Source organism: Saimiri boliviensis, chromosome 3 (assembly GCF_048565385.1).
Source record: "Saimiri boliviensis isolate mSaiBol1 chromosome 3, mSaiBol1.pri, whole genome shotgun sequence".
Classification (NCBI taxonomy): Eukaryota; Metazoa; Chordata; class Mammalia; order Primates; family Cebidae; genus Saimiri; species Saimiri boliviensis.
The window spans coordinates 58949855-58969518 of record NC_133451.1 but is presented as its reverse complement, the minus strand read 5'-3'; the positions used below and the strand labels follow the sequence as shown (position 1 = coordinate 58969518).

The window sequence follows — 19664 nt, the reverse complement described above, 5'->3', positions numbered from 1 at the left end:
GTAAGCCGGTGTGGGTTCTGGCTACTGCTCACAGCCAGGTGTGCCAGCTGTGGCAGAGTGGGCAGCTCTAGGCTCTGGCACAAGTGCCGGCTTCCAGTGAGGCTATGGCTGGACTAGGTATATTAAAAATAGCTTCCACTGTGGGTGCCAGGCAGCTAGGAGACACCAGGAACTGCAGAGCCTCAAAGAGTGTTACAGCCCTGGTTTGGGGAGCACCTAGGTCTAGGCTTCCAAAAGGGCTGCTGCTCTTCTCTCCATCTCTCTTCTCTCCTTTTAGTGGTGAGTAGGGGGCATGTTTCATCCCTGTTTGTGTTATAGCTCTTTCAGTCCCATCATTTGGCAGGTCCTGAGTTTTTGTTCAATGTCCAGAATGAGTGGAAAATTTGAAGGTGAGCATGACGGAGAGAAACTTCACTGAGCAACAAAACAGCTCACCAGAGATCCAAAGTGGGTAACTCTTTCTTGCAGGTGGTAGTACTGATTTATGTGTGAGTCTGGCTGAGTCTGGGGTTTTTATACGCTCAGAAGGGAGGAATTGAGTACTGATTGATCAATAAGTGGCCATGGGTGAGCCAGAAAAAGCACCGTAAGTTCTCACTCAAAGCCACAGACTCCACCTGGAACTGATAGCCCGTCCCTGGCTTGAAGGTGGGGTTTTAACAGGGACCCATCTTTTGTGCCCAGGAACCTGTCTGCCTCCCACCATCTGCATTCAGTCCAACTCAACCACTCTGTTTTCACCCAGGAGAACTTGCAACCCCGTGCCAAGCTGCCATTAGCTCCTTCCAGTCTCCCTCCTGTGCTCTTTGGCACCCCAAATCTGGAAGACAGTGTCAGGGCTGTCTTTAGTATGTAAACAACTGGCTGGGTTGCAACAGCACTCAGGCTTGACCACAACTTTCTTCCAAAATTATTACAGGTGCCAAGGGCAAGGCAGAGTCCAGGGAGTAAGATCAGAGACACCTGAGCCAGTTGGAGGAGAGGTGCTTCCTGGTCCCCAAGAGGGCAGGGATCCTGAGTCTGGAGCTGCAGTTGGATAGCTGCAGCTGTGTCCCAGAGCGTAGCTCTTCTGCCTCACCAACTCAGCAGGGGCCAGGGTTCCCACCTGTTCCTGGCTCCCGCTGGCTCCATGGAGTGTGCAGCCCTGGCTGTGTCTCCCCAACTTCAACTGGCACCCCCACAGAGGCTGCTCCACTTGGGCCACCACTGCCATCAGAGGCAATTCTTTTAAAAACTATATTTTAATGACCGCCATTCTAACTGGTGTGAGATGGTATCTCAATGCAGTTTTGATTTGCATTTCTCTAATGACCAGTGATGATGAGCATTTTTTCATGTTTGTTGGCCTCCTGTATGTCTTCTTTTGTAAAATGTCTGTTCATATCCTTCACCCACTTTTGAATGGGCTTGTTTGTTTTTTTTTCTTGTAGATCTGCTTTAGTTCTTTGTAAATTCTGGATATCAGCCCCTTGTCAGATGGGTAGACTGCAAAATTTTTTTCCCATTCTGTTGGTTGCCGATTCACTCTAATGACTGTTTATTTTGCCGTGCAGAAGCTGGAGAGAGGGTGTGGAGAAATAGGAACACTTTTATGCTGTTGGTGGGAGTGTAAATTGGTTCAACCATTGTGGAAGACAGTGTGGCAATTCCTCAATGACCTAAAAATAGAAATCCCATTTGACCCAGCTATCCCATTCCTGGGTATATATCCAAAGGATTATAAATCATTCTACTATAAGGACACATGCATACGAATATTCATTGCAGCACTGTTTACAATAGCAAAGACCTGGAACCAACCCAAATGCCCATCGATGATAGACTGGACAGGGAAAATGTGGTACATATACACCATGGAATATTATGCAGCCATCAAAAACGATGAGTTTGTGTCCTTTGTAGGGACATGGATGAACCTGGAAACCATCATTCTCAGCAGACTGACACAAGAGCAGAAAATCAAACACTGCATGTTCTCACTGATAGGCGGGTGTTGATAATGAGAACACATGGACACAGGGAGGGGAGCACTACACACTGGGTTCCTTTGGGGGGAGATGGGGGAGGGATTGGTGGTGGGGAGTTGGGAAGAGATAGCATGGGGAGAAATGACAGATACAGGTGAGGGGAAGGAAGGCAGCAAACCACACTGCCATGTGTGTACCTATGCAACAATCTTGCATGTTCTTCACATGTACCCCAAAACCTAAAAATACTATATTTTATTTAATAAATAATATTAAACCCAAATAGCTACTTTTAGAAATATTGTGTTTTCCATGTTATAGTTACCCAGTGACTATGGAAATTAAATATGTATTGCAAACTCAAAGTAAGAAAATCAAGACATAAAATTTTGTTTGTTTAGCACATTGCAAACATAAAATAGAAGTCAGAATATGCTTAAGTAAGGCTACCTGTGAATTAAAAAACATAATTATTATAACAATTATGGTTGTTCCTTAAGTGATTCCTAGAAGTGACAATAATTCTGCTCTTAAGTTAACGATTTCATTTTTTTCTCACAGATTAAATATAAGCATATAAATTTATAGCCAAGTTAAAATATATTTGACATGTGAAGTAGAACATGACATCAATGATAATACCAATAAGAAATTTAAATACAGCATATTATATTAAAAGTTGCTGTTTCTAAGCATGTTGTATTATTGGTATATCATTTGCACATTTTTTCTCAACAAGACTTGCTATGATCATGAAGACAGAAAGCACTGTAGCTATAGCAAACAGAAAGATATTTAATAAAGGAATTTCAAAACAGCTCTTATAAAACAGCTGTTTTATAGAAGCTGAGGAAGAAAAAGCCAAGGAAATCTGCCAGTGACTTCTGAAAGATAAAATTTTTTAGTTAACATGGGAAGTAGTCATTGATTTTCTCAGACTTCTGCAGCACTATTGGGAGTATTTTGATAGACAATGCCCACAGTCACTAGCAAAACATATGTCTATCATATGCATGTCCTGTCCCATGTGATTCTTTGCCACACTCACATGAACAGGAATGATATTTGCTTCTGTTATCCCCTCCAATGCTTTTGTTAATGCCTTGTTTTGGTGGAATACAATCTAAAATTCTGCTGACAGGAATTATGAAGAAATAGATGTTCTGGGCTTCTAGTCTCTATGACAATGGGAAAAACATACACAGAAAATTTATTATTGAGTGGCTAAAAGACAAAATGAAACAACCTCAAAATAGTTTTTAAGGTTTATACCTTTTAAAACAATTACATGGGACCTTAAAGATACTCTACCTAAGCAATACAATCTCCCTTGCGGGGTATTAATCAACACACTTAACTATGTAGTCTCTTCAAAGAAGCTCAACCATATCTGAAAAAGAAAGAATTGTAGTCTATATACATAATTGTCAGTAGAGAACCTGTGTTTTTGTTCTTGAGAAAAATCTGAGAATTATCTCTTCTGTGTCATTCTTGTCTCTTGTTTAAAATTGTATTTATTTTATACGCATAGTGAGAGAGCTATAAAAGTGTTTTTCATTATATGTGTATATATATAATTATATAATTATATGTATGTGTATATATATATATGTGTGTATATATATATATATATATATATATATATATATATATATATATAATGTGGTGGTGTTTTTTGTTTTTTTGTTTTTTGAGATGGAGTCTTCCTCTGTCGCCAGGCTGGAGTGCAGTGGCACAATCTTGGCTCACTGCAACCTCCACCTTCAGGGTTCAAGCGATTCTTCTGCCTAAGACCACAGGCGCATGCCACCATGCCAGGCTAATATTTTTTTTTTGTATTTTTAGTAGAGACGATGCTTCACCATGTTGGCCAGGATATCTCTTGACTTAGTGATCTGTCTGCCTGGGCCTCCCAAAGTACTGGGATTACAGGCATGAGCCACTGCACCTGGCCCGTTTTTTATATTTTTAAGAGGAAAAGTTTCATAAGGCATATCTTAGTTACCCTTATCAATCATTACTTATTTTTAAGTCTTATCTTCACTATTCTCATAAATTACACTAAATTATATATGAAAACAAGTAAGGTATAGGACTAAACATACATGTGTGTATGAGTATATATGTGTATGCATTTTACATATATGCTCATAGATCTTATATAGACTATAAACATAAACATGTATTCCCTGTCCTTTGCATTGTTTCCAAATACAGATGAGGTATTTATTAGTATAATTTCACATCCATACTCAAAACTGTTTGAATCCATGTAATTTAGTGACAGTTTCGTCCATGTAAAGAATAAAAGTCATGATCTTTTCAATTATATCTGAGGATGTTTACATTAAATTTTAATTCCTAAAAGCACACCTGTTGCAAATACTCATTTTTCTGATAGGTTTGTTATTTGGTTAAAATGTGTAAAAATTTAGGTGTTGTTGATAACCTAGATTCATATAAAAATGACATTTCTTGGCAGTTCTTCATTTTCAGAAAAAAATACTCATAATCTGAGAATAGCATAGCTTTCTGTGATTTTCACTGGATTACTTATATTTTAGACATCCTCTTCTCTATACCTGGGGACAAGATCCTCTAGGATATAGGTCAATTGTTAATGAAAACATGTTTTTTAAAGCATGAGTATCCTGTTGGTTCACAGTGATAGCCATTTGGACTAATGAGGCATTCTGGTAGTTTATAGAATACAGGCTAAACTCATTTGAATTATGTATAATAAACAGCTCTGCTTCAACAGTGTTGACTGTTAAAGCACTTCAAGTAAACAATTCATTTTAGTCTTGAAGAATAAATCACACTGGTTCAATTAACCTGAATAATTAAAAAAAAAATCCTGAAAAAATATGTAAGTTCATTAAATGAGGTAGAAACATCTCCACTTTTCATGGAGAATTCTGTTATTTGTAAATCTTAGAAGTCACTGAATAAAGACAAGTAAGTTATCAGTGAAGTAAGAAAATGTACCAAGGGAATAAAATACTTACTCTTTTACTTTTTACCTAGTCATTGCTGCCAGTCAAGATCACCTGATCTTTGACAAAGCTGACAAAAGCAAGCAATCAAGAAATGACTCCTTATTCAGAAACGGTGCTGGAATAACTAGCCATATACAGAAGACTGAAGCTGGATGCCTTCCTTACACTATATACAAAAATGAAATCAAGATGTATTAACAACTTAAACGTACAAGCCAAAGCTATCAAATCCCTAGAAGACAACCTAGGCAATACCATCCTGGACACAGGAATGGGCAAAGATTTCATAACAAAGACACCAAAACCAATCCCAACAAAAGCAAAAATTCACAAGTGGAATCTAATTAAATTTAAGAGTTTCTACACTGTCAAGTGACTATCAACAGAGTAAAAAGACAACCTACAGAAAGGGAGAAAATACTTTCAAATTATGCATTTGAAAAATGTCTAATATCTGGCATCTATAAGGAACTTACACAAATTATAAGAGAAAAACAAACAATCTCAATAATAAGTAAGCAAAGGTCACAAACAATTTTCAAAAAAAGACATACATGTGACCAATAATCATATGAAAAAGTGCTCAATATCACTGATCATAGAGAATTGCAAATTAAAACCACAATGAGATACCACCTCACATCAGTCAGGACTGTTATTATAATACTAAAAAGTAAAAAATAGCAGATGCTGATGAGGTTCCAGAGAAAAGGGCACATTTATCCACTGATGGTGGAAGGGCTGACTGGTTCAACCATTGTGGAAAGCAGCTTGGCTGTTCCTCAGACAGCTAGGAGCACAACTGCCATTTGATCCAGCAATCCCATTACTGGGTATATACCCAGAGGAATATACACAATTCTCTCGTAAAGACATGCATGTGAATGTTCATTGCAGCTCTATTCATGGTAGCAAAGACACAGAAACAACCCAAATGTCTATTAATAACAGATTGGATAAAGAAAATATGGTACATATACACCATGGAATGCTATGTAGTAATAAAAAGCAAGATCATGTCTTTTGTGAGAATATGGATAAAGTTGGGGGCTACTATCCTTAACAAACTAACACAGAAACAGAAAATCAAATGTTGCATGTTCTCATAAGTGGGAGCTAAATGATAAGAATTTATAAACACAAATTAAGGAAACAACAGACACTGCAATCTACTTGAGGGTGGAGAATGGAAGGAGGAAGAAAAGCAGAAAAAATAACTATTGGGTAATGGACTTCACTCTTGGATGATGAAATAATCTGTACAACAAACCTCCATGACATGAGTTTACCTATGTACACACCTTCACAGGTACCCCCAAATCTAAAATAAAATTAAAAAAAATAAGAAGTAGATGAGGTTACAAAAAAATGAAAGAGTGAAAAAGAGGAAAAAGAGCAACAACAGAGATGTGGTTTGCACTTCATATAGTCTAAAATTCTTGGAAATGCTTGTTTAACTGAAAGTCATCTGCTCTGGAAAATAACTCTAATTAGATGATTTAAGTTCAGTTAAAGACTTTACTTTATTGAAAGTTCAAGCTCCAATATGTTCAAAAGCTTGGCTGCTTATTGAAATAAAAAAAAAAACAAACCACAAGATATTTCTCTTCCCATTATCTTTTAAACAGAAGACATAAGAAATGGTTAATAACCCTGGGGTATTGAATTAAAGTAAACTTGAGGATGCAAGGGGAGGAGAAAATAAAATGAAAAATGCTCTGTGCTTCTATAGGTTCCACTTTCAACATGAGAATGAAAAACAAAATAAAAAGAAAATAAAGTAGAATTACAAAACACAATTACTGGTTTCATTCTAAGGGTGGAGACTTTTTTTTTTTTTTTTTTTTTTTTTTTTGAACAGTCTCACTGTGTTATCCAGGCCATAGGGCAGTATCACAATCCAGGCTCCTCACCACAGCCTCAATCTCTCGGGCTCAGGAGATCCTCCCACCTCAGCTCTGTTTGTAGCTGGGAATACAGGTGACCATCACCATACCTGGCTAATTTTTGCATATTTTGTAGAAACGGTTTTCGCCACATTCCTGGGCTGGTCTTGAATACCTGGGTTCATGAAATCCTTCACTTCCCAAAGTGCTAGGATTACAGTAATAAGCCACCGTACCTGGTCTTTTCTACTTAAAAATAAATAAATAAATAACTTTAAATATCAAATTCAGCCTTAGCAGCAGAGAACTGGAAATCTCTGGCTTAAAAAAATATGGAAATGTTTTTTCGTTTCTCTAAAATAAGTTCAAGCAACCTGCAACTTGTGTGCAAACTATGTCCTAAACAATTTATCATGCATTTCTTAGCTTGTCCTTCCAAGCATATAGTAATATATCTTATTCTTGAGTACAAGAGACAAACCTGTCTCTACAAAATAATGCAAAAATTAGCTGGGTACGGTGATGGTCGCCTGTCGTCCCAGCTGCAAACAGTGCTGAGGTGGGAGGATCTCCTGAGTCTGGGAGATTGAGGCTGTGGTGAGCCTGGATTGTGACACTGTCCTATGGCCTGGAAACATGGAAAGACTGTCTCACCGCACCTCCTAGCTTATTATCTATGTTCAGATGATAAAGGAGAAAAATCAAATAGCATATAAAAAACTTACTTCTGGAGTCAAAAAACTTACTTCTGGAGTCAGGCTACTTTTAAAAGCTTTTTCCATAGAAAATAATCCAACGACTTCTCATTCCAATCTTCATCCATGCTTAAGTTTATGAAACCAATCCAGTCACTTCCTTCTTTCCCAGGGATGCAGTACCAGGCTACCCATGACCTCATCTGAAAAAAAAAAAAAAATCATTTCACACTAGACTCAAATAAAGGAAATGCTGGAGAGATGTTCAAACTTCATTTTTTTTTTCTTCAGCGTTTAAGAGGGTGAACTTGTAGTAAGAGCATGATATCAAACACTGAAATCAAATATATAGAGTATACACACAAACACACCATTTAATAGCTCATTTTTCTCAAGACTTACCAGAAATTGGTGCTATGCTTTAATGTGTCATGTCTATAGATCCCACAGTAAAGCCAGTTTAACAGCATTACGGCATCCAGACCAACTCTGTTTCCTTTTCTGGGCATAAAGATATTTGTTATATTTAACATGCCAAAATAAACTGAAACAACTATTGCATAATTATTGCTTGTATAAGTATTCGATTGTATGTATTGTTTATATGTATTTTGGATAGATGTTAGATTGTGCATTTGCTATTCATTACCATGCAAAATCTTTTTAAACAAATGATTATATATATATATATATATATATATATATATATATATATATATCAGTATAAGATTTTATTTCAGATGGAAGCAATAAAAAATGAAAAATAGGGTCACTGCACAAATAGCAAATAAAAAAAGCACACTTCTTGATTAAAAGAACTAACAGCGGGCTCCTGACTCTGGTGGCAAAGTGATTCTGTCTATAAATATCTCAAGCATTAAACAACAGTTTAACTTTCAATGGCACCCTAGAAATGTAGCCAGAATCTTTTTTTTAAGCTCCTCAAAAAGTTTTGTGAGTTAGTTTTATAATTTGTTTTAATTTCATTTCAGAAAATTCCTTCGTGTTTGAAACAGCTAATTTTAGCATCTGAAACTAATTATGTTGGTAAATAAGAAATACCAAGACTGGTTTCAGAGAAAAAGACTTCGAGGAAAGTAGAAGTCTGGTTAATTTTGGAAGAAATTATATCCAAATTATCATCAAAGGAAATAATTCTTATGGTTTTTACCATATGCTAAGTGAAGCATTTTCCTCTGTTTTAAATTTTCACAGATAAAGGATCACCTGTCATGATGTTTCTATTGAAAGCAAGGCAATCCATTTTGTAGAATTAATGTGTGCTATTGTAAATTATGATTACCATCATAAAGATCATAAAAATGAAAGAGCAGGTTGAGTACATATAAGTGCTATGAAAAACTTAAAAGAAAGACAATTTCAAGCCTGCCATTTTATGTTCTTAAACAAAAGTAGATTCAAAGAACCATGCAATCTCTAGACTACCTTGGAAGAATTACATTTTTCTTTGTATCCATGAAAGGATGTAGGAAGAAATAAGATTGTGATTCTATAAAGTATTGAATTACAATAAATCTGTAGTAGAAAAACTTATGCTAGATATACAAGCATATCAAGAGATAGTGGAAATAGATGGATTAGAATGATAGCAATTGTTTATTTGATTGGTAGACAATGTTGATTGGTATTCGATGTTGGCTTATTCTAAAATAGTTGATATATAATAAATTATTGTAAATTATATAGAGAAGTAATCCAAATGCCAGGAGATATATAGGTTGAACAAAATGTGTGAATCATTTACTATTCTTTAATTATATCCCTGGAGGTGTGCCTGAGGACATTCCCTTCAGGAAAGGAAAGGAAAATTTCACTGGCATGGGAAACGACAACAATCTGGAAAACCTTGTATCCGCTGTCCTCAGGAAGACAGGGATGTGAGTGAGAAGCTCTGCAGTGAACTCCCAAATAACATGGAGTAAAGCCAGATAGAGGAACTCAGCAAACAGATACAAGAAGGTATTGTACACGTTTCAGATTGGACAGCAGGTCAGAAGTGGCAAGCCAAATAGATACACTCTCAGAGCTCTTTGCTAGTGGTTGATTATTCATTTATCCCAGGGATCAACTTACAAAGAATCTACCCAGTCTTGGTAACCAGGGGGAAAAATTAGCTCTATGGTGGAGATCATGCCTTTCTTGTAGGAGCAGTCAGATTTAGACCGCTTCTTTTGGCTTGTCCAATGCTGGTGAAAAATGTTTATTTGATGTCAAATATAATGTATATGCAAGGGCTTGGTAACCTAAGTTTTCTTTCACCATAGGTCATCTGACATATAATGTTGCATCAGTAAAAACTCCCAAGAAATTATAATGTATCCTGATCTTCTAATAGAGTACCTGATACATATTTCATCATCCAGGAAATAGAAATTTCTCCTCAATGGACAGATACTTATTTTGAAAATGTGTTTCTCTTTCTTGCTCATCATGATTAAAATGCAAGCTGACGTCAAAGAAGTATGGGATGTACAGGAGAGACGACGAATGTAATTGGTGCATACATTTTCTTCTATATTTGAGTTTTAATAATTATAATTACATTTTAAACTCATTTCCTTTTAAATGTTATCCCTTTACTCTAGAATTAAATATAGACTGTCTTAGTTGTGGTGAGTTCTGTAATCTATGTCATAGGTAATAGAATGTTATGGCAAGACTTTGACTTAAGAGAGAATTTTCCAGATATATTTAATTTGCAACTTGAGATTTGGACTTCTTTCTGCACTTTACAATTAATTCCTTCCAAAAATTTTTGTCCTAGGCACCTCTCTTAGGCCTTACTATAGTTCCAGTGTCAAGTGCATTCATCTTAGAAAGAATGTTATCTTTTTGTTGTTCAGAAGCATTTAAGAATAGAATGCATGTTGAAGTATATGTTAACTTTTGCTATCTAAGGAGTCAAATAAAGCGTGTGCTTCTCCTTTGTAGCAGTCTAAAATATTTGGAACGCCATCATTTCCAAACTGTAATTGTTTTTTGAATTTTAACTCCAAATATGGTAAATACAGCTAAAACAAAACAAAACAAATTATACTTCTCACCTTTGCTTGCTATCAGAGTACAGATATATAGGACACATCGTTTCAGGACCGCATATCAAATAAAACAATGTGGCATTTTGATTTAGAAGATAAGTTTGTAAGACAAAGTGAGGCATGGGTAATCTATTTTGTTGACACAGGTAAAATCCCAAGTAGCATATGTTTGGAGAATACAGCTGTTGTAGTTTTCTTACTGCTACATAGCTATCACAAAATAGGATTAAAGGAAGCAGCAGTATCTTCTATAAAAGCTTGTTCTGTGTTTTCTTCTGAGAGTTGTTTCTAACACTCAACTGAGAGTTTGTTGCTCTTGTCTATTCAAACAGACTGTGAGCTTCCTAGTATTGCTCAACAAACCGTTTACTGCTTAAACTACTGGGTGTGCATTTGTTAAAAATAAAAACTGTGACCCAGAAATTAATCTTTAAATAAAAGCTATTGGAAAACAGCTAAACATATTTAAATGATGTTATTGTGTTATATATGGTAAATTATATTGCCATTTCACACTTTAGATAAGAAAATAAACCAGTATGGTTTTCTTTCTTTCTTTTTCTTTCTTTCTTTCTTTTCTTTTTCTTTCTCTTTCTTTCTCTCTTTCTTTCTTCTTTCTTTTTCTTTTTTTGAGACCGATTCTCACTCTGTCACCCAGGTTGGAGCACAATGATGTGATCTTGGCTCACTGCAACCTTCAACTCCTGGATTCAAGTGATTCTCCTGCCTCAGCCTCCTGAGTAGCTGGTATTACAGACATGCATTACCACATCTAGCTAATATTTGTACTTTTAGTAGAGATGGAGTTTCATCATGTTGTTCAGGCTGGTCTCAAACTCCTGACCTCATGATTCACCTGCTGTGGCCTGTGGCCTCCCAAAGTGCTGGGATTACAGGCGCAAGCCACGGTTCCCAGCTGTATATTTTTCTTAATGATCATCACTTTCAAGTGGTGAAGCCCTGGTAAGAAGATTTGAGATTTTTAAGATCATATGAGATGAAAATTGTGAAAATACAAGATAATAATAATATAACACCTTATGTTTTCTCATAAAGAGTACAGAGTCAATCCCAAACAAGAAAATTGCATTCAGGCTTTATTAACAAACAAACAAAACCAATATAGCATAGAGTCATAATGTTGTTGGCTTTTTCTTCTGTGACATTTAGATAAAAGGAAGATACAAATAATTACTAATAATAGGACATCATAAGGTGTCTTAAGCTGTGTCTGTTTTAAAGATTGAAACCCCTTCTCAGGAAGTACTTCATTCAATTATCGGGAACCCCAAACTTAGAACTGCTTTCTACCTAAGATAAACCACCTCCACGGATGCTTGCTGAATAAGATCATATCAAATACTTTTGTTAACTCACTTTACTGATAGGTGCTAGAATCTGTGAACTTTAATACAAATTCTCTTGCAAAGAATTTCTTGTTTCAGCTGATTAAGATGATATGTAATGCTTCTCTCTAATCATTATTTCCTGTTGGAATTATGCAAAGGTATTTAAATTGTTTATAAGGGATCTCATGTCTCCGTGGGAGAAAAGGATTTATAAGAGTTATGCAGCTGAAATATGTTTGACATATTTTAAGCTAAACTGGTCCATGAATGGTTGGAACTGTAATTTCAAGCAGAAAAGAGAGAAAAAAAGAAGTAGACAGTGGAAGTTTGTAAAACAATAATGCTGTCTATCTTTGATTTCTAATCTATTATATCTACTCTATTAGCTCTCAAAGACACCTCTAGAAAAGGGAGTATTTCCCTAACAGACAGAAACTCAAGTTTTTCAATGTAGTATGAAGTCATTTCACCTAATTCTAAATCATCCTAGCTGAGTAATCTCTTTAAGATCATAATAAGTAGATATTTGATAAAGCAAGCTATTTGTAATTCTAAATTTTCTCTGAGGAAAATTCTTTATATGACAACAGAATATAGCTATTCTTTACCATTAGCATTTGTTAAGACCTAACAAAAATCTTGATGAAAGCTTTAGCAAAAGTATAATACAAACTAAATTATGACAACCACAAGTTATGTATGTACAAAGATAGTTTATTTTGCCATCAGATGTACACAGTTGGCAACATAGAATCTAGGTTCATCTGAGGCATTTACGTATTGCCAAATACTGATCATGGTATTTATCTCATTGTTAGTTCAGCAAAATGGTCATGTGTGATGAGACATCTCTATGTTATCCAAAAGAGTTGTTTAAAAACAAGTAAACAAATAGCTCTGTTTCATTATACAGTGTAAACATACAGAGGGAAATGAACTCTAAGATAAACTTTTCATGTTGTGTGTGTAATAACTTACTATTTGTAGATTTGTGGAAAGAAAAAGTTACTGCTGTTGGGTGTTGAATTATGACAGTACAAGTGATAGAGCTTATGATTTAGAAAACATGATTTTCCAAATTCTATTCCCATAAATTATAGTCTTTATAATCAGACTTACTATTACCTCATAATAGTGCGTTTACAGGTACCCTCATTGCAGTTACTATTCTTAAATTATCTTAAGCTTAACTTACCCAGATTCTCTTCTTTAATTAATCATATTTTTCTACCACATATATTTAAGTATTGATTATTAAACAATACACTATTTTGTATTAGTATACGGAAATGTCTTCACAAATTCCCTTTATGATTGACAGTAGATTTGTGATCTGTTTTTTCTAGCCAAAAGATGCATCAACATGATAATAATTTTGACTCTTCTTACAAATTCTTCTTCTGGAAATTCTTAATAAATGCAAAACTGCATACATTCTAAGGTGAATGTAATCTGTTTTCTGTAGCTTTAGGTAAGTTTCTGTTAATATGTGTGTGTGTGTCTCTCTGTGTGTGTGTGTGTGTGTGTGTGTGTGTGTGTGTGTGTGTGCTGTCAAAACCTCTGATTGTGATTATTTTTATTTAGTTATGTATTTTTGTATAGATCAAGGCTGTGACTTAAAATATCCTGCTTAACCCAATCCCATCTTCATTTTCTTTTGTGGAAGAAAAACATAATTTTAAATATTAACATATCCCATACTTTAAGAATTATTATCCCAAGAAAAATGATTCTAAGTTCATAATATATTATAGCACAGCAAAGGACTTTCACTATGGATCTAAATAGCAAAAAATAAAGTTTAGGGAATAAGAGAAAGCAGCCAAAAATACCCTCTCCCCGCTTGATAACAATAATTTGAGGAATAATACACACCCTTTTTTTAAAAAATGGTTAGACTAGGTTGCATGAAGAATTAATTTTTTATGTTTTCCAGCTCTTCCTTGTGAAAGTCAGGTCTTTGGGGCTCTGGTGTCCAAATGCCTTAAATCAAATCCAAGTCTCAGTGAAAAATAAGCAATGGAATGCCAACTTCCTTAAATCTCTTGATTTCAGTTTTTATTTTTATAAAGTAGATGTAATAATGCAAAGCATTTCAAAAATTACATTTTTAAATAAAATGTTTACTGAAAAGCACTTTTTGCATTTTTAAGCCTATAATAAACATTCAATACAACATAGTTATAGGTAGTTTTTTTAATTCTGGAAGATCTGTCTCAATCTTTACCATTTATTTCTTAAAAAAAAAATAGTGCCCTAAATCTTTAATTACAAATGTGTACTTAATACTACAAATGTATATTTAATGTATGTATTTAATAAAATTAGACAAGCAATCTATATTTGTATATTTTAAAATAAATAATGTTTTAGCAAACAATAGAAAAAGTAAATCACCAATTTTCAAATAGCAAAATAATAATAATAATAAAGGTGAGTTTTTAATATCAATTAAAAATTATGTGTTCATAATACCTGAATCTACTTTGGTTTAATTTCAGATTTTCAAAACAAACACTATATGACATTTTTTTTTCCTATTTCACACAGTCATGGTATATTAATATCTGCATTCATATAAAGAAAAATAAAAGGAAATCATTTAGCATAAATCTAGGGCAACTAATCAAAGCACTGTGTTAGAAATTCTTGATTTAATAGCCAATACATTTATCACCTCTGGAAACTTCAGCATATATGTTTTATATTACACAAGAGGAAAAGAGTTCTGCATACACAAATGTTCACAAAAAAACAAAAAACACAATAAGCTAAATTCCCAGAAAAATCATAATGATGTGTATTAAAAGGTGTTGTTATAAAAAAATGTTTCTGTAGTTCTTTAAATAAGACTTCTTTAGTAAAAGAGTTCAGAAAATGAATCCATTTATCTAACTCTGTCTCCCCATTCATCTCTCTATCTGTCCATCCATACATACATACACATTCATACATACGTAAAAAAATCACAGAACACACATCCTTTTCAGGGACATCACAATTGTATTTCAGGTTTTCATAATTCTATGCTACTAACTATAAAAAAGCATGTCTCAAAATAGCAAGTAATCAGATTGTCTAATTTTCTTAAGAATTTTAAAGAAATCTTATGATAACCAATATAAAATCATGTGGAATTACTAAAAAGAATTATGTTAAAAAGAACAAATGTAAAGATCATTGACTTACACTCTCATGTAGATGGTGTGTTAGACCATTCTTGTATTGCTATAAAGAAATACATGAGAGTAAGTAATTTATAAGAAATTGGCTCATGGTTCTGCAGGCTGTACAAGAAGCGTAGTGCCATCTGCTTCTAGGGAGGCCTCAGGAAGCTTCCAATTATGGCAGAAGGCAAAGACAGAGCAAACCTATCACACAATGAGAAAAAGAATGGGTGGGAAGGGACCACACACTGCTTAATGCCAAGACCTTCTTTAAACTCAGAGAAAGAGTTCACTTATCACCAAGGGGATGGCCCAAATTGCCATTTATGGGGAATTTACTCTCATGATCCAAACACAGCTTACTGAGCTCCACCTCCAACACTGGGTATTACATCTCAAATGAGATTTGGAAGAGGCATCCAAGTTATATTTGATGATCAAATACTTTCTACTTGTTAAGTGATCACAATTCCTCATCTAGATTGTAACATATATCCAAGTCCTGATCTTGTAGTCAGTCCTTTCTCCATAAAATGATAGCATTCATTGAATTCTGAAATTAACTGCCATATTGAATTAGTCTGTTTTCACACTGCATAAAGAACTAACTGAGACTCGGTAGTTTATGAAGGAAAGAGGTTTAATTGACCTGCAATTTTGCAGGCTTAACAAGAAGCATGACTGGGAAGCCTAAGGAAACTTACAATCATGGTGGAAGGCAAAGGGGAAGCAAGCATGTCTTACCATGCCAGAGCAGGAGAGAGAGAGAGCAAAGGGGGGTATTGTCACACATTTTCTAATAACGGGATCTCATTAGAATTATTTCACTGTTATAAAGATAGCAAGAAGTTAGTCCATTTCCATCATTCAATGATCTCCCACCAGGCACCTCTCCCAACTCATGGGAATTAAAATTTGAGATGAGATTTGAGTGGGATCAGAGCTAATCCATATCACATATAATATTCATTTTTTTCCCATTTTTTAAATTTGAGATAGAGTCTTGATCTGTCATCCAGGCTGGAGTATGATGGCACAATTTCAGCTTAGTGCAACCTCCACCTCCTGGGTGGAAGCGATTCTCCTTTCTCAGCTTCCCAAGTAGCTGGGTAGCTGGGATTACAGATGCTTGCCACCCCTGCCTGGTTAGTTTTTTTTTTTTTTTTTTTTTTTTTTTTTTTTTTTTTTTTTTTTTTTTTTTTTTTTTAAGTAGACACGGGTTTTCAGCATTTTGTCCAGGCTAGTCTCAAATTCTTGACCTTGTGATCCGCCGACATAAATCTACCAAAATGCAGGGATTATAGGCCTGAGCCACTGCACCCGGCCCACATATGATATTTCATAAAGTAAAACAGGCATGAAAAGCTTGTGAAATTAAAAAAAAAATTATCACCAATTGTCAAAATTCTAGCTTTTATGTATAAATTTATTATCTCCAATAGAAACCAATAAATAGATAAATAGATAGATATGCAAATGAATAGATACATGGAAAATGATATGATCTTCATTCAAGGGAAGTCTTGATAGTATTAATCATTAAAAGTATAAGGTAATGTCTTATAAATACTGATGCAACACAGCATGCTTTATAATTAGAATAACTGTATTTAATTCAAATGTAATTAAATTTAAGTATATCGGTCTCTACAATCTTCCAGATATGAAAGAGGCTACTTTTTTTTTCCAAAACTTTAGGGAGCTATGTAATACAAACTTTAAAATATATAAGGGATTTCTTATCTTTTTAACTGATCTTTTAACTAATGCTTGCCATTGTCCTTAAACAAAAGTTGTTTAAAAATAAATTTGTTTGACTTTTAACTTTTTTTTAATGCTATGAGAAGTAAATATTAGTCACCTGGATAAGGATTTTGCCACATTGCATAGGACAGATAAGAACACAGGGCTTGTGGGAATATTCCCGTGTAATAATTGAATTCAGATGATGTATTTTGCAACAAGAAAATGTAAGGCACATTAGAAATATTTAGCTTAATAGCAAGTGTAAAAACCTGACCCTCCAAACAATCACGTCATTGATTCACTTCTCAAGGAACAATTCATGTGTTGGCTTCCTGTACACACTTCAGATGTTTCCAAGAAACATCAGAATGTAAGTGGGCAGAAACCACCTAGTGGTTGTCTGTGTAGAGAAAATGAGAAGTTCAGTAATTTAGAAGTTACCTTATTTTACATGTCTTTTTAGCTCATTTAGCAACTTAGGTTGCTAAGGACGTTGGTATTTGGGATTTAAATGCTGAACTAGGTGGCTTATGTGGTTTCTTAATTCTGGTTTTGTCAGCAAGATCCGAAAGAGATTTTTGCTGACACTCAAAAACAAAATATAAAAAAACAGCAACAAATACAGCAAACAATGAAACCAAAATGAAAGTTGAAAACATAAAACAGCAAAACTTAAAGATATGACATGCATTTTTCCAGTAGCAAATAGCATTATATTTTCTATTTCATTTATGATTACATTGCAGCATGTAAAAAGAAAACACTCTCAAATATTTTTTCTTCAGTTTAAACAATTATTTACTATAATTATATTAAATTAAGCCAACAAAAGAATAAAATAAACATGAAAATAAATCTCTCCAGATTAATTACTTTGTCTGTTCTGTAGTTATGAAGTAGTGTGGGACCAGGTAAGTTATTTAGGTGCTATGTTATCCAAGGTTTAATTAAACTATTTTGAATTTAAACATTTCCAACTTATTTTAAAGAAAATACTTCTAAACTTTAAAGGACTAGCTTATAGAAATATTCAATGACATCATAGAAATTTAAGGTTGATTTGCAAGATAGTCCTTGAAAACCTCAAATATATCTAATTTACAATTAATATTCAATTAATAACGTATCGGCAGCAAGGCTGAATGAGCCCCATCTCTACAACAAATTAAAAAGTTAGCCGGGCTTGGCAGGAAGCATCCATAGTCTCAGCTACTCAGGAGGCTGAAGTGGAAGGATCACTTGAGCCTAGGAGGTGGGGGCTGCAGTTAACGGTGGCCGTGCCACTGTCCATATTTTTTTTTTTTTTTACATGTTTGGCTAAAAACAAGCAAACTTTCCTGCTTCAGACCACGAAGCTGACCCGTCTTGCCAGACGCATGTGCAGGGACCTATTACAGCCAGGGAGGGCTGCCCGAAGACCTTATGCTCCTATCAATGCCAATTTTCTCAAAGCAGAGTGCTCCATTCGACTTCCTAAGGCAGCAAAGACTCCATTGAAGATTCACCCTCTGGTGCGGCTGCCCCTGGCAACTACTCCAAAGATCTGGTGGCCCAGGCACCCCTGAAACCAAAAACACCTCGGGGTACCAAGACACCGATCAACAGAAGCCAGCTGTCCCAGAACCGAGGACTGGGGAGCATTATGGTGAAACGAGCCTACGAGACTATGGCAGGGGCAGGGGTTCCTTTCTCTGCCAATGGAAGGCCTCTGGCTTCAGGGATTCGTTCCAGCTCACAGCCAGCAGCCAAACGTCAAAAACGAAACCCAGCTGATGCACCGAATCCTGCGGTGTTTGTGTCCACGAAGGATACTAGGGCCCTACGCAAGGCTCTGACTCACCTGGAAATTCGGCGAGCTGCTCGCCGACCCAGCTTACCCCTGAAGGTGAAGCCAACGCTGATTGCAGAGCCGCCCCAGTCCCTCTACCTGCACCCTCACGTCCTGCCAGCACCAATGAGCCTATTGTCCTGGAGGACTGAGCACCTGTGGGGAAGGAAGGTGGGCTGCGAGGTAGAGGGTGGATGCCCAGGCCACCCGAATCTCCGTTCCCTTTCCTGGCAAAGGGAGTGATGAGTGAATAAAGGAAGGGAGCAAGTGTGTGTGTGTCCCTGGAGGGGCTGGGCGCCCTCTGGTGCTACCACCTCGAGACTTGTCTCCTCATGCCTCCGTGCTTGCTGATGGAGGACAGACTGCAGGAACTTGGCCCATGTGGAAACCTAGCCTGTTTTGGGGGGTAGGACCCACAGATGTCTTGGACAGTTTTGGGGGAGGGATTTTTAAATTTTTAAAACATTTTGCCTCCCTTTGTGAAAGGGGATGGGAAGGGGAAGAGTACACAGGTATCAGGTGGTGGTACTTGGTTGGGGGAGGGGGGCATGCACTGCCATGTCTTTCTTTCTTCCTTTTTCTTTTTTCTTTTTTTTTTTTTTTCCCTAATTGTGGGTTTCTCTCTCTGTCCAGTGTCCGGACTTTCCTAATTGGAATTTGAGGCCCCTAAGCTGGCATCAACCCCAGGCCACGCTCGCTCTTTCCTTCCCTCCCTTCCCCCTCCGCCTTTTGTAAGCCAGTTCTCAGAAATAAAGATCTTTTGTCCGTTTTTTTAACCTCGGATTCTGCAGCGGCATGGTGCCAACAGGCTCTGGAGAGAGGGAGAAACAAGTGGCCCTGACATCCCACCCCTTTACTGGGATGTCCACCCATGCACCCCTTTGTACGCGGTTCTGCTGCAGGACCAAGTACATGTGGGGGCATGTACTTCCTACATATGTACATTTTACAACCACTCTCTCATTGTT

At 36.0% G+C, this 19664-nt stretch overlaps 1 pseudogene; it reads left to right on the top strand.

The window, feature by feature from the left end:
- The first annotated feature begins 9998 nt into the window (after positions 1-9998).
- LOC141583834 (metastasis-associated protein MTA2 pseudogene) lies at positions 9999-18848 on the top strand (annotated as a pseudogene).
- The last annotated feature ends 816 nt before the right edge of the window (positions 18849-19664 follow it).